At 47.8% G+C, this 13,763-nt stretch overlaps 2 pseudogenes; one reads left to right on the top strand and one right to left on the bottom strand.

Annotated features, from left to right (window-relative positions):
* The first annotated feature begins 226 nt into the window (after positions 1-226).
* LOC130388186 (angiopoietin-related protein 4-like) lies at positions 227-6,679 on the top strand (annotated as a pseudogene).
* A 3,476-nt stretch (positions 6,680-10,155) lies between these two features.
* LOC130388190 (dipeptidyl peptidase 9-like) overlaps positions 10,156-13,763 on the bottom strand; it is a 17,908-nt pseudogene continuing 14,300 nt past the window's right edge.

The raw sequence follows: 13,763 nt of genomic DNA, 5'->3' as shown, positions 1-13,763 counted from the left end.
CAGCAGTGCAAGCCGATAGCCGCGTTACATCACTCTTCCTCCTTTTCCTCTCTGTCCCGATATAGTTAATCAGGGAGGGAGGAGGCGGGGAGGGGAGAGAAACCTGAGAGGGACTCCACTCCCCCTCCCGGGCCCCAGCCAATAGTAGCAGCCGTCTGGCAGCATGTGAGGGAGGTGAAACTATAAAGCAGTTGCAGCATGCCTGCAGAGGCAGAGACCAGAGCTCTGATAACCAAAAAGAGAGACACTCAGTCACTCAGCACAGGACTTTTCGATCCAGAGACCGTGCTCATCACCCCACCGCCGCACCACACCACCTTTTTACTACTACCCGTCTACTCAACAAGCGCAGCACCATGAGGAGCTCTCTGACCGCCGTGACCCTCTGCCTGCTGGCCCTGACGGCCACCGGCTTCCCCTTCGAGAGGAAGGCCAGCCCCAAGGAGAAGCGTGTGCAGTACGCTGCGTGGGACGACGTGAACGTCATCGCCCACGGCCTGCTGCAGCTGGGCCAGGGGCTGAAGGAGCACGTGGACAAGACCAAGGTCCAGATGAGGGACATCTCCGTCAAGCTGAAGGCCTCCAACAGCACGGTGGGCGAGCTGGGCCGGGAGAGCCAGCGGCTGCGGGCCGAGGGGGAGGCGCTGAGGGCCCGGGCCCACGGCCTGGAGGACCGGGAGGGCCGGCTGCTCAACGCCACGGCCCAGCTCCGGAGGCGGGCCGAGGAGGCGCAGCAGGAGAGCCGGGCGGCCGGCGAGAGGCTGAGCCGTCTGGAGGAGAAGGTGGACAGCATGCTGCAGGGAGACGCCACTGCCAAGGGGAACGCCAGCGAGGGCCACGCCATCCAGGTGAGCAGAGAGCAGAGGGTCCTGGTGGGGGCCCTGTGGAAGGGGAGAGGGGGGTCCTGGTGGGGGCCCTGTGGAAGGGGAGAGGGGGGTCCTGGTGGGGGCCCCGTGGAAGGGGAGAGGGGGGCTGTTGAGTTGATTAGAGAAGACAATGAGGCTGTGAGGAGATTATCTCCCCCCTCTTTGTCTCTGCGTTACCCTCGTATGCAGCATGCAACAGGCATACTGCTGCTGGATGCAATGATGCACGCTTGAATGAAACCAGACCCTCAACATTAATCAGAGAGTTAGAAATGAAGGAACTTCATGATTAACATATTAACGATGGCAGTCACTATTTGAACTGCTCTAGCAAAGAGTTTTGATTGACAAGAAAGGTTGGCTTTAATGGTGATGATATTTCGATGGGCTCAAAGTGGATCTGAATAGAGTTCCATTCAGATGCACAGGAAGTGCTTGGAAGATTCTGAAGAAATGTATAAAGGCTGCTATAAAAGTGGAAGTCGTTTAGAGTGCGAAATAGCCACGGGTTACACATGGCTTACAGCTCTGCGGTTCTCCATCTGCGGACCAGCATGGGCTTGACACACTCTGCAGAGATTGAGTGTAAAAATGTTCCCGCACTGAATGAGTTATGTAAGCTGAACACGCTCGGGTGCAAAAGACAAAGTGTGCTGCAGTGTACTGAATGACTTTTCCAGACGGAGGGTTTTGCGCCTCTATTCAGAGTCAACAAAAGCTGACTTATTGAGCTCCGTTTCTGAGCAAGCAATTGCACATTTGTACTGTACTCATGTGGTGTCCTCTTTATGTAACATAGCTAACATACGCTATCGTACCACATGCTCTTTCACACATATGTTGGCTTTGGAGGTTTGAACGTCATGCTGACTGTAGCGGGACCTTGCCTCTTCTTTTGTAGTCAATGCTGGAAACGCAGAACAAACGCATCGACGACCTGATGGACAGAATACAACTCCAACAGGAGAAGCTGGACAAGCAGAACACGCGCATCAAATCCCTGCAGAGTCAGGTAAGGATACGTCTGTGGACCTGATGATTCACGGGGAGAGACACATCCACACCGTCAGGCCTCCTGGGGGGTGCTTTGCTTTGTCCTCAATGTTTGACCGTAGATTCTCAACCTTCACAGGTCCAGCAGACAAAGGAAGCCACCAAGAGCGCCAAGTCCATGAGCCGAACGATCAGCGTGGAGCAGCAGGACTCTCCAGCCGGTAAGCCAAAGAGCCACTGACCAACCCCCCCCCATTACACTGACTTAATTTAAGCAAATCACATCCGGCGCCAAGGGCTGCACGCCATCTCTAATTTGAAGACATAAAGAAGCTTAAATCGGATGCAATTAAAATCAAGGACAGTGCCCGGGCAAGAACTTTGAATTCATTCCTGAAATGTTCAACAGAGGAAGGTGTTTCTAAAACTGAGAAAAGTGTTTCTAAATCAGAGAAAGTCGACTTTGCCTCGGGTTGCTTAACGATGATCTAATGCTGGAAATATCCAAAAGTTAGTTTAGAACTAATTTGTACTTGTTTGACGATTTCAGGGTAAATTGCCCGGTTGCCCAGCCTTCTCTCTGGCTCAGCTCAGCTGGGTCTTGGATTTGAAATGAAGTAAAACGGTTCCTGCTTACATAAAGAGCTCTTTCTTCGGAGCTCAATTCAGTTGGAGGCTGTCCAGCTAGGCTAAAGGTTTCTGCCTCGGCACTACTGGCTGAATACACTCCATCTTCCTGTGTAGTCATTAGGGGGAGGTTGCAGCTGCAAAAGTCTGTTACCAAAGAATCGTATTGATCTTTATGATCTTACCATCATTTAGATTATAATGGCAAAGGGGCAAACATGACATGATTCTCGTCAAGATTAATGGAGATACAGAAGATACCGCAGACGGGTGGCTATTCATCCAAACTATTGCTAGGGTTATATCCATACCCAAATATACGTCCATAAAAATGTGTGTGAACAGGTCCTAGAATGTGGCCTGTAGCCTATGGCCTAAGTCCATACGGAGAAGTAGGTGAGAGGTGAGCGAGGAACTCGATGGGTTCAGCCAGTGTGTGCAAATCACAATAAGCCTTGTGAATACTATGCTCTGACATCAGCAGGCTTTAAGGAATTCCGTCATAAGCACCAAAATGTCCACCTGGCAGAGCACCAACTAGGGGAAAGTTCGCTGGTCTGGGAGGGTGTGAAGCCAGGGTCAGTCAGAGCCACGAACAAAAGGATTACTCACTGTTTTCCCAGCAGGGGCTGGAAGGGGTTCTGGCCAAACCTAACAGGCAATAGTCCTATGATAACCAGACCTGGTCCCTCTGGGTAGCAGTAAAATAACAGACCACTGGGGAAGTGGGCAGGGGGGAGACATGACGGCCTCGTTTTACGAGTGAACTTTGTACAGACATCCCTTTTTTCTGTTTTCCAGCAGACTGGGGCCTCCTTTCAGCCCGTTTCCCCAGAACGCCCTCGTTTACATCCAACATAGGACAGCCTTCAGGAATGCATAACCTTTCCCCTAGATCTGTCACAGAGTCAGACGTCCCTCCCCCCACCTCTGCAACCACCTTTAGTCTTTATTCATACTCTCCTCCCATCCCCTTCATCTGGACCCTCCCCACCTCTCTTCTCCTGACCCTTGGATCATAATTAAGCATTAGAAGAAGGAGAAGTGTGCGTGAGTTGAGGAAATCCCCAGAGCCCCAAGGCTTGGGCTCGGCCACGAGCCATCAGTCTGGAGGAAAGGTCAGAACAACCAGGAGAACTGTCTGTTAAAAGAACACAGCTATCAGATTAACCTCCTCAGCTAATCAGATAACGGCCCTCTAAGTAGGTTAAAAAAGGGGTTAAACGTCAATTATCACACTTCCTGAGATTGCTGTATCCGCTGACCTCTTCCAGTGCTAATAGCGCAATGCAGCAGTCCAGATGTATAGCATGGTGCGAGGGGGGTGCAATCAATACCCTATGACTCCCACAGTCAGATCACGTTTGGGTTCGTTAGCGCTGGTCTTGCACCTCCCAAACCTTCTGCACGCTCTAGCCATGCATTCCTCCTTCACGTGCACAGGCTGCTGTGCACGTGAAGGAGGGGAATGCGAGGGGGCTTGGGGTTAGCTGCATGTACCAGGTAGTAGCCAAAGCCAGGGGAGGACTGCTTGGGAACTGGGATAAAGGTCATGTTTATTAGTTGGATACTCACACCCTCCCTTCTCTGAATTTCTGTCAACAGACTCCGAGAGACATTGTTCATATGGGCTGACTCATTGATAGACCTGCCATTCAGTGTGATAATGTAATTTATTTGAAAAGACCCTGAAAGTACCTACGTGCAAGGGGCGGAGGGGTAGTGCAAGGGGCGGAGTCAACATGTAGGCCAAGCGTCAGTAGATGATGAAGGTGTACGGGGAAATCACCCAGGTGATGCAACAACAAAGAGTTTCGTAACAACATAAAGTGACATCTGGCAAACGCCCCGAAGACAAAACAACACAAACAAAACACATTTTACAATTGCAGTCACTTTTACCCATTGTTTCCCGTAGTTAAGATAAAAAGAAGAAATCAAAACTTGTCTCCAATCTTAAGAGAACAATGAAGTTATGGTAATAATGTGGTTTGGTTCTGATGGGAGTGTTTCCAGTGTTTCAGTTAAAGCCCAGGTGACTAACTCTGTGTTTGCCTTCTATTTTGCTTTTCTTCCAGAAATTGCCTCCAACTGCCATGAGCTGTTCCTGAGCGGCGTGACCTCCAGTGGGGTGTACATTATCCAGCCGCACGGCGGCCTGGCCTTCAACGTCTACTGTGAGATGACCGCTGAAGGTGGCTGGACGGTGATCCAGAAGCGCCACGACGGCTCCGTGGACTTTGACCAGTTGTGGCAGGCCTACCAGAAGGGCTTTGGAAGTCTGAATGGTAAGAGATCTTCCTCCACTGAATGGACTGGGTTGTCTGAGTGCTGGACTCAGTGTGTGCTAGCTTGGCAGATCAGATGTGGGATGAAGTATGAGGAAGAAGATGTCTGCCATACCTGTAAGCATGTTTAAACATATACGTATTTCCTTTTGTAGGAGAATTCTGGCTGGGATTGGAAAATATCCACTTGATGACCAAAGACGGCGACCACCTCCTCAAGGTCCGGTTCTCGGACTGGAAGGACGAGCCTGAGTCCGTGGCCATGCCCTTCAGCGTGGGTGGTGAGGACACCAAGTACGCCCTCCACATCCAGCCGTCGGACACCATGGGCAGCCTGGAGAGCAGCCTGGCCACCGACACCACCGCCGCCTGCCCTTCTCCACCCGCGACCAAGACCACGACCTCAAGAGTGACACCAACTGTGCAAAACACCTCTCTGGTGAGTGGTCAAACCAACCCCCCCAATGGAAAGATAACTGTAACTGTGTTGATCCTCTATCCATGAAACAGAGCAGTGGTTTAACTCAGATTCCTGATTTCTGTGGTCTTTTATAGGCGGCTGGTGGTTCAGTAACTGCGGCCACTCACGAACCTGAACGGACGGTACTTCCACAGCCCTCCTCCCAAGCAGCGGCACCAGAGGAAGCAGGGGATCTTCTGGAAGACCTGGAGGGGGCGCTACTACCCCCTGAAGGCCACCACCATGATGGTAGCCCCCGCTGAGATCAACAACAGGGCGTAGAAGATCAGAACTGTAAACAAAAAGAGAAAAACAATGTATAGGGAAGTGCAAGATTCTTCCTCTGTTCCCGCCGGCTGCTTCCTGGGTCGGAGGTCCGCCGGAACCTGTCTGGTTCTGACCGGTTTGAGAGAGACTTTTTACAACAAAGCGACGCCAAACGAAATTGAACGATATCAGCGTATTGGCCCTGCGTTTGTTTCAGCATCGCCATGTTTCCCTGAAAAGCTACGACAGACCTTTCGGTATTCGTAGAAGCGGCCGTTGAACGATGACGGAAACGTGCTAGAACATACCGACACAAGCGCTGAGAGCCCTGGTGGTGTCGGGAGGATTCGCCGCTTCACGCCACAGGGCATGGCATGTGAGCGTTCTGGGCGGTGAGGCCGAGGGCAGGCCATTGCTTAAAGAAGCTGAATTTGTACACGAGGCGTCTGACAGCAGGTCCGGGCGTGCGTATGGTATGGTGGGCCTCATTTTTAGACGAGTTGAGACCCATTGGCCAACATATAAGTGTCTTAAGATGTCTTGTGAGGTTAAATGTCTTTCCAGCAGGTCAAGAGAGCACCTACTGTTCAAATATGCTGGGTGAACTGTTTGAAATTCATACAAGAGTCAGAGAGACCAAACCAGGCCGATTGAAAAGCCCTTTGACGTCCATTGGTATGGACCAAATGGCGGCTATCCTACAATGACTGCTGACCATACGACCATAAGTAACCCCGCGTTTACCATGAATATATAGACCACTGTGATCCGGTAGCACAGTATTTCAATCGAGTGGTTTCACACAGCGGCCACTGCTGAAGAACATTCCAGTCTTTGTACACAATAACTTAGTTGCCTGTTGAAACAATGTTGAAGTGTTTACTCCAACAGAGTTATTTTACTTTCCATTGGAGATTTTTGGGAAACATTTTTAAGTCATATTGACTGTGTTTATAAGAGTTACTGTTTGTACATAATATATGAAAGAACGTCTTCTATCCTCTATGAACTTCTATTACAAGTGTTTCTGTGACTTGTGAGAATGTGTTATAGTTGTGTCACTGTTCTCTATTTATATACCTTTAAAAATCATGATGTATTTTTTCTGGTGCTGCCTCTTTGTAATTTATTTTGTCTTTCATTTCCTTATGTAAAGTTTTTTAAACAGATATCAGATTTATGGCCAAAAAAAGCCAATAAAAATGATTTAAAAGAAGTACTGCTGCTGGTGGATTATTCAATGAAGGTTGTTGAGCTAAATTGAGATCTCTGTGGGAAGTCTGTTCCGACTTGGAAAAGACAGTACATTATTATACAGGGCATTATTTTACAGTAAAACAATACATAGTTCAAATAAGCAATAATTGCCATTCCATAACACTTCACAGTCCCACATAGATGTTAATCACAACCTACTCAAAACCCACACATTCAAATGTACTTGAGTCCCGTTCCCCAGGCCTGCCAGGTCGAGTGAGACGGATGGATCCGGACCTCCATGCCTCCAGCCCCTCATGGATCATGTTGTAGGCCCGTTGGGAGCGGTCTGAGCCCCTGGCTGCCTGCTACATACCAGCAGGGGCTGGGAGGAGGGGAGCTGCCTGGAGCTGCATCAAGCCGGATCATGCAGCCCGATGCAGCCGAAGGGACGCTCAGAGCACACAGATTAGAAAACCTTTGAGGACATCACACCCAGAGCCCTACAGATTTATCCCCAGGGTATGGCTCAGACTCGATAGCACATTGGAGAGCATTTTAACAAAGTAATAAGTTACTCATGATTCAATAATTGGGGCCATTGACCCCCCCTCTGATTCTGACCATACAAACAAACCATAATAATAGAAAAAGAGGAGCTTGATTCTGATGGAGTGATGTGTCATTGGCTCAGACCTCATATCCTGTTTCTGACAATACATATGACCTCGTCATGTTGACTAGACTTGATCAGCTGACAATATAAAAAGAGGACCTTGAGTCAGATGAAGTGATGTGTCATTAGCACGTCCTCAGTAAACATGTGACTCCCCGCCGGGTGCAGTCGGCCGGTGATCACTTGAGCTTCTGTGTGTCAGCGTCGATTCCTCACTCCTCCTCCTGACCCTGCTAAGTGCGGCTAAGATGCTTCCCGCCATCACCTGCGGACACCATCACAGAATCCCAGGTAATCCTCTAGCACGCACGTGGGCGGGGTGGCGACAAATCACCGGGATGTACCTCTGGTGAAGTGTTTGTCTAGCAAACGGGATTCTCATGTATATTTTTTAATCACACAATCACACGGATTCTAATTAAGTTTAAGAGCAATATGAGATCACCTATTTCAATAAAGTCAATGACACTGTCCAATAACACTATACCAACATTTGCTTCACAAAGACATATCACAACCTTGGACAATGTATGGTTCATAGCACTCCTCAAGCTAATACACACTGCAAAGTAAACTGAAACCTTTTAAACCTATTTCCTCGTCTTCATCTCCTAACTATGGGCCTCCATTGTTTCTGACTATGTCGTAGCTGTCTTGTAACACAGTGTCTCCTTCACTGGGTTAGGAGGAGCATCAAACCATCAGCACGACCAGGCCGAGCCATCAATCACCAGCCCGGCGGCAGCCCTACAGAGACCAGACCAGGAGTTATGAGGCAGGAAGCGCAGAGGGTGGGAGGCGGGGTGCATCAATTATGGCACAGTTACTATGGCAACGATGGCGCTGAAGGGCCGGTGGTCTGTGTGCAGCCCGTGGCCTCGTGCGAAGCTTGAATAGGAGCGGCAGAGAGGGACGTCCGTGGGCGGGGAACGTGGACGTAGCTTTGATGTGAAGGAGCTGAGAATCCATTAGTGGGCTCTATGGTGGCTGCTGTGGTGAAACGCAGCCCAGCGGGCCAGAGTACACCGCCATGAATATTAATAAGAGAAACCTTCACATATTGTATTCTCTGGAGAGGATGGGTCCTCAGCCACAAGGTGCAGGTTGACGACAGTCTGCAGATGCAATATGATGGACCCAGATAGCAAATCTATCCTATACAGAGTTCCAGTAGGACACATAAGCAGATAAGATGGATACGGTAGATACTAGGGGTGGGAATCACAGGGTACCTCACGATAAAATACCCGATACATGGCCTGCGATTCCAATAATATCGCGATACAGCGATTCTGAATAATCAATATATTATTAGATAATCCTGTCACTTTACATCACGATAGATGTCTAACGATGAATGCAAAAAGGCTGAAAAGGTTGAGGGCTGGATTTCGGTCTTTATTCACGGTCCAAACTGAGTTTTTCAGTAACTCATCTTTGGTTAAATAACGGCAATATTTGGCACCAGTGTGTCTCTTCTCTTATCGCAACGATATACTGTATCTCCATTTGGTCCCACCCCTAGTAAATACTGACGTTACACATGCAAACATCTACTCAACATTAATACTGAACAGAATGTGCCACAGGACACCATGGGAAACGTGGATCCATCATACATTTCTTTATTACCATGTACAAATTGTCTTCGGGTGTACAAAGCTGTTTATAAGACTCCAGTGCTCACCCCCCTGTTGTCTTTATTGCAGTAAAAAAAAAAAAAAAGGAAATACCAGCGTGAGCGAGTCAGGAGGTACTTTGGCAAACATCATAACGTATGTGTTTCATAAGAAGGCAGGCAGAGACGCAGAGACACACACACCCACCTTGAGCAATGTGACGTGACGCAGACAACAGAGAGAGTGGAAACGCGCGCCGCTACGCATTATAAACAGATTAAAAGTTAATAAAATATTCATTTATTTTTTTAAACCCAGACACTTAAAACTAGTCTGACAAGAGGAAAACGGTACACACCGGCCCCTGTCCCCACATGGTCGCATCCCGTGTGTGTACGTGTGTGTACGTGTGTGTAGTGTGCAAGTGTTTAGATTGACAGAATACGTGGGCTGTGGGAATCGAGTGTATGAACTGTATGTGGGTTTGTGTGTCTGTAAGTATGTTTAAGACAACTCTTAATATCATTAAGTACCATGATCCCGGTCCGACCAGTGACAAAAACGGATGAAATGGGTTGAAGTCGGGTTTGCACCGTGAAAATCGAACGCACACACACACGCGCGCACAGACATAAACGTACACGCGCGCATTAGTCACACACACCACCGCAGACGCGGACACACAAATGGTTTTGGCAAAGGAAAGGAAACAGTGTGTGTGGAGTTGACTAGCTGTGGGTGAACAGTGAGCGTGAGGCAGCCTGTATATTTCTCAACATATATCCCGTCCTTTCTTCAGTTTCTGCAGGCGAAACGCAAAACCAAAAAAAAATCAGAACAACAAGAACCGACCACTCCTGTCCTCGACAACAGCCGCGGGCCGCAGACATACACCGAGGAGGGGGGGCCGTGGAACACAGCAAGCAGAACAGTAACGAACCAAGGCCAGAGAGGGGAAGGGAGAGGGAGGGACAGCGGGTGAGAGCAGAGAGAGCGAAGAGGAGGAGGAAGAAGAAGTGGATTTTTGCGTAGTGAGCGTTCCAGTTCATAGTTAAGAGTGTCCTCAAGGTGGAAGTCTCTAGTGAGGGGGGGAGAGGGAGGGAGGTGGGTGATGTTGGCTGACGGGGGATGAAGGGAGCCGCTCATCCCCCGTTCACCCCCTCTCGGTGTGTGCTCTTTAGAGGTATTGTTGTAAAAAGTACAGCAGCATGATCTCGTAGTGCTCCCGACTCAGGACAGCGAATACTGTGGCGCTCGTTGGGGTACACCTGTGGGGCAACGAGAGAGAACACACACACACACACACACGGTTGAGTACTCTCTCTGCTATCTTGTCTACAGTATACGCGTGTTACTAGTATCGGTTGGAAATGGTTGATTGGCGTCCATTTAAAAAGGGTCTCTATCTTACCCCAGGGGTGAGAGTGATGAGCCATTACTAGCCATTTCAAAATCTAGGTGGTCAGTCCCACTTGTGATTCTGAAAAGGCTTGTAATGACTCATTCCCCTCACACCTGCTGGTCAAAGAGTTAACCATACTTTAAGTCCTTTCACACATGGATTTCTGCTTCCCCATGCGTGGTTTGAACTGATCAACAGCTGTCAGTTACATGAATGTACCAGCTAAGTACTTTGCTTGTGCTAGCATTTAACCGTTGCGTATATTACGGACCGTTGGCATAAAACAGTGTTAAATTAAAGATATTTTATACATTGCTCAATCCAATGTTGGGAACCACAGTATTGCAATAACTGGAAACCGTTAGGCCGAGGTCTAGAAGCGTGACCTAGTGTGTCGTCTGCACGCCTGTCCTAATCACCTGCAGCTGGTAGGGCTTCCCAGCGCGGATGATCTGCGACACGAGGAAATTGGTGTGGAAAAAGTGCACGTTCTCGTCCAGGAATCCATGGAGAATCAGCAACCGGTTGGGCCTGAAGTGACAGGAAAGGAACAGCCATGTTGGATTAGCGGCAGCAGATATAGAGAGGCATCCCTCCCCTCAGCTGTCAATCAACATAGGGGGCCAATGAGTGGTCTTACTGTACCAAGGAATGATACCAGACTACGACACCGATTGTTATCGTAGGTAAAAAAAAAAAATACAAATAAAGATAGATAGATGCATAGATTGATAGATATATACATACACACAATTTATAATTGTCAGTATTTTATTTTGGATCTGATATTTTGTGCTTTGGCAATGTATATATGCAATGTATACATTCTTCATGGCAATAAAGTCGAATTGAAATAAATATCGTACTAGAGAGACAAAACAGTGACAGAGTGCTAGAGAGACAGAACTCAAGAGACCTAGAGAGACACTGCAGGAATGAGACAAATGAGATTGCGAGAAAGAGAGAAAGAGAGAAAGAGAGAAAGAGAGACCGCAGTAGAGTGTGAGAGAGAGACCCACAACACTGATAGAGCAGGTTGAGAGAGAGAGCGCTAGATTAGTGTATATGTATGTGTGCATCAGTGGCGGCTGGTGTTTTTTAAAGTGAGGGAGGAAGGACTGCGTGCTTGGTTGCCATTGGCCTGCTTGCACTGTTAGTGGCGTATGGTGGCATAAGTATGTGAGACTCAAGTTGTTTCAGGATGTTTTGGGGATCTACAAAATAGCAGGGAGGGATAATTGCACTTGCAGCATTGTACTTTGCATTGTACTTTGTAAGCTGGTGGGCAGCATGTCTTGGACTACAAGAGCAGAAGGAAAGGATGCAAAGTCAATTACTCAAATCAGGCCTACTCTTGATTTGTAAAACTCAATAATAAAATCTGGGCCTAGCATTGGGCCTATTTTAGCCCTCAATGACTGAAGCTATTAGTTGTAATTTGGCTATGTTTATTTTCAGCTACAATTGTAAGAAAAATGACGACACAAGAACAAAAGTGATGCCATATAGAATGCTTCATGCTCTGAATCATTCACTAATATCCTTTCCACAATATCAAACCGAATGTTCAGAGTAACAAACAATTAAAAGAACAACAAGAACATTATTTCGCAACTATTTGCATGGGCTGTAAGCCCAACATTGTTTTAGGCAAATGTGGATGTTAATGGATCTTTGAGAATGTTGGTCATGGTGTTAAGGCAATTAAGAATGAGGGACTTCATTTATAGATCAGGTCAATCCTCCTCGCGGGCTCCGCCGCTCGGCCGCGGGCTAGGGAAACGCCAATATAACTGAACAGAGCCTCACTGTACCGCAACGAACTGTAGCGCACCGCTCGGTGGAAACGAGGCATACGAGTCGACTGAGGGTTTGTTGGTTCTCGTAGCCTAGATTTGAGGGGATAACCCCTCCCTCCAGACATAGGCGGGATCCAGATCACTTAGCTAGTCACACCCACTCAGAGGACTTCCCTCCTCTCTCCCAGTGAACCCCATGTTATTCACCGGCCGCCAACACTTTCAGGGAAATGAATGGGAGTCAATGGAGGCTGAGGGAGGAACGTCCTCCCTGAAGTAATTGTCAATAGGCAAAGGGGGTGCTCATGTCCCTCTACCGAGGGAAACAAACATTACATATAGAAAGGCATTCAAGTAGTCATATTTAATGGCATTAATTCATTAGTAGTCTGGGCAATCTACATTTTTTATTCTCAACAATGTTAAGGATGATATTCTTCCCTCTCCTCACTGGAGAAGCTTCCACTGGTGTGCATATATGTATATGTATAAATATATACTTGATCACTGGGCAACTTGCCTTTACCACAAGGTAAAAAAACGTTATATACTGTGAATTATTCTGCCACTCGGCCACTTAATAATGTATACCGTTTGTCGTGGTTGTCCTTACTGTAGCAGTTACTTCAGCATTTATTTTAGTTTTCCTTAGCATTACTTTAGCACTACTTTGTATTGTATTAGTTCTTGAACCCTTCCTTCACTGCTGCTGTGCTGTTACACAAGAATTTCCCCTAAGGGAGATTAATAATAATAATAATAATAATAATTATTTAAAGGGCGCCTTTCAAGACACTCAAGGTCACCTTACAGAGCATAGGTTAAACATGAAGAATTAATAACACTCAAAAGACGACTAAAGTGAAGGGGGGACCTCACTAACCACCACCAATATGTAGCACCCACTTGGGTGATGCACGGCGACCAATCGACGCTGCCCAATTCCGCCCTACGCGAACGCTCACTACACAGCTGAGGTGGAGGTGGAGAGTTATTAATAAAGTGTTATCAATCGATCTAAGAGCTTGAGAGGACACAAGACTGGGATAGAGTGCTAGAGATCATGAGAGAGACACAAACAGGGATGAAGGATTAGATCTCATAAGAGAGAGACAAACAGGGATAGAGAGTGCTAGAGAGGCAGTAGTAAACAGGGATAGCGAGGCTAGAGAGACACTAACAGGGATAGAGAGTGCTAGAGAGACAGTGGACAGGGATAGAGAGTGCTAGAGAGACAGTGACAGGGATAGAAGTGCTAGAGAGACAAACAGGGATAGAGAGTGCTAGAGAGGACAGTGACGGGGATAGAGAGTGCTAGAGAGACAGTGACGGGGATAGAGAGTGCTAGAGAGACAGTGACGGGATAGTGAGTGCTAGAGAGACAAACAGGGATAGAGAGTACTAGAGAGACAGTGGCAGGGATAGAGAGTGCTAGAGAGACAGTGACGGGGATAGAGAGTGCTAGAGAGACAGACAGGGATGAGAGTGCTAGAGAGACAGTGACAGGGATAGAGAGTGCTAGAGAGACAGTGACAGGGATAGAGAGTGCTAGAGAGACAGTGACAGGGA

Source organism: Gadus chalcogrammus, chromosome 8 (genome assembly GCF_026213295.1).
Source record: "Gadus chalcogrammus isolate NIFS_2021 chromosome 8, NIFS_Gcha_1.0, whole genome shotgun sequence".
NCBI classification, from domain to species: domain Eukaryota; kingdom Metazoa; phylum Chordata; class Actinopteri; order Gadiformes; family Gadidae; genus Gadus; species Gadus chalcogrammus.
This window is presented reverse-complemented; position numbering and strand designations above follow the sequence as displayed.